This window comes from Echinococcus granulosus (assembly GCF_000524195.1).
Source record: "Echinococcus granulosus chromosome Unknown EG_S00359, whole genome shotgun sequence".
Lineage (NCBI taxonomy): Eukaryota > Metazoa > Platyhelminthes > Cestoda > Cyclophyllidea > Taeniidae > Echinococcus > Echinococcus granulosus.
In genome coordinates this window covers 11,653-13,910 of record NW_020170739.1, presented here as the reverse complement: position 1 = coordinate 13,910, position 2,258 = coordinate 11,653, and positions in this window count along the sequence as shown.

Here is a 2,258-nt window from a genome sequence, read left to right as displayed (position 1 = left end):
CACAACTGGCAGCGCTTTACCTGCGTATCAATATCTAACCAGAGACTCCCACCCACGTTAAGAAGTACAAGGAGGAGTTATAGGGTAAGTAGTCAAATGGGGATGGATAATGAAGATCGTTTGACCCAATGCAAAGGTCCTTGGAATGATTCGGTAATGTGCTAATGTAAAAGCAAAGTTATTTATTAGCTAGTTTTGGATATTCTAATTCTACTAAAGTATTCTAGGCACTGATTATGGTAGTATATTTTGCCCATAAATTTTGTGGAATGCTGTCTTTGCACAATGCTTAATGTAAAACAAATTTGTAATAAGCTTCGAAAAACAAATAACAATCAAATTAAGCAATTGAAATAAGTTTAAAAGAAAAATACGCACATTTTCACTATTTATTAACCAAAGTGTATATTTGACGCCAAATACCCTTCAAATGAAATAGGTTGTGCCCTTATTTTACCTACGGAATGTCGTCAAGGCTATATTCAGGCTGGTAACTCTTGCACTGGAAAAGTCTCGAGTAATGCATAGAAGTAATAGGGGAGTATGAAGAAGCAGAAAGCACTAGTGAGCAGCAAAATCTTGTCCTTGTCCTCGCCAAGGTTGACAAATATCTCTATTTGGCAGGGCATTTGTAAAGGTTGTGAGTTAGCATTTAAAGGTTTTTAGAGTATTTTATTTGGGCTGTGGAACATCCGTATAAATTGTGCTAAAATTCTTACACTCTTTCCACAAAATTTTTTGGCTGACAGCTGATTCAGCATGGTTGCTGATTTTATTTCAGCAGTAAAACAAAGGGGAGCAGTTCAAAGCCACACGCAAGCACAAAACACAAACGTCATGTGCGACATGCTTAAGCTGAGCTTAAATAATGTAGTAGAAATATTGACGATTTTAAAGTGGACTTGCCATTTGCCTTTTGATTAAATGACTTGTGTATTCGGTAAAGTTGACTAGACTTGGCGAAACTCATTCCCAATTGGTAGAATTGAACACGCACGTGAGATGAGTCTTCGAATAATTGACAGCCCATGCCGTCAATGTTGACGAAGTCAACGCGGACATGCCATTTGCAATCTAGCAAATTAAATCCGTTTTTTTGGGAAGAAATAAGAGTGTAACTGAGATGGCACTTATAATAACTGGCAGCCCATTCCGATTATGCTGAGCAAGCCAAGCTAATTTCATTAAGATTGCAAAAAAAGCAACGTAAACTTGCTATTTGCTTTTGAGCAGAACAATTTTGCTTTCCGTTTTATAGATTGGATATGCCTACAAATATGTAATGTTGGATGAATTGGTCCCCAAATTGACATTGGCCACTGCATCACTGACGGCTCTTTTCGTAACATTAGCCAAACCCACTTCGTTCATGACAGATGTGATAAAATTCAATGCCCACTAGCCATTTGGGTTCTTTAAATTCCCTGTGAATGTGATCCCTAACCGAGACAGAAATGTTTAATTCCGCGCACTACAATTCGTTTCCACAAACACAGTGAAGAATATGGCAGTTACCTTTAATGAGTGCAGTATGCAAAATTGTTATAAATTCTGAGAATTGATCATACATTTGTGCAATTAAGATTACCATACAGAGAAAGTATACTTATTGCTGTCCTACCTCATTCCGCAATCTACGGTAGTAATCGTGAGAGCGCTTGGGCTAAAGAAAATCTCAGCTTCTCCCACCTTTATTGTTTCTCGACTCCTGTACAGGTAGGACTCATGTCACCTTCCTGCTGTGCAATGAAACCATTGATCACTTGGTCTTGCCAAAAGCATAGCTCTCCATATCTCGTCGATTGGTGGGTGTTGGAGATAGGTACAACACAGAAGAAGCGATACTGAGGCTGCGCTTTCCGTTGATGAACATCATAATCCGCTGCCCTTCAGCGCAGCAATTGACCATGTAGGTGACATCAGAATTGATCGACTTGAAAACGACCACCATGGATCTGCAACCGTATTCGTGTAAGCGTACGTGATATTCACTAGAAAAAATTGATGTCTGGCCTATATTTATAGCAATTTGGTAAGGCCTCATAGGCAAGGTAAAACAATTGATGTTAAATACATGGGGGACGTAGAGAGCAGATGTCAAACCATATGAGGTGAATTACAATCCTCTATTTCACTGGATGGCCTTACTTTTTGGCAAATGTTCATAAGAAGTGTGAATGGCATCTGGCATGCATTCACTCATTCATTCGTTCCTTCATAGTTGTTGCCATAGATCGACCGGTAGGAATGGCTAAGTC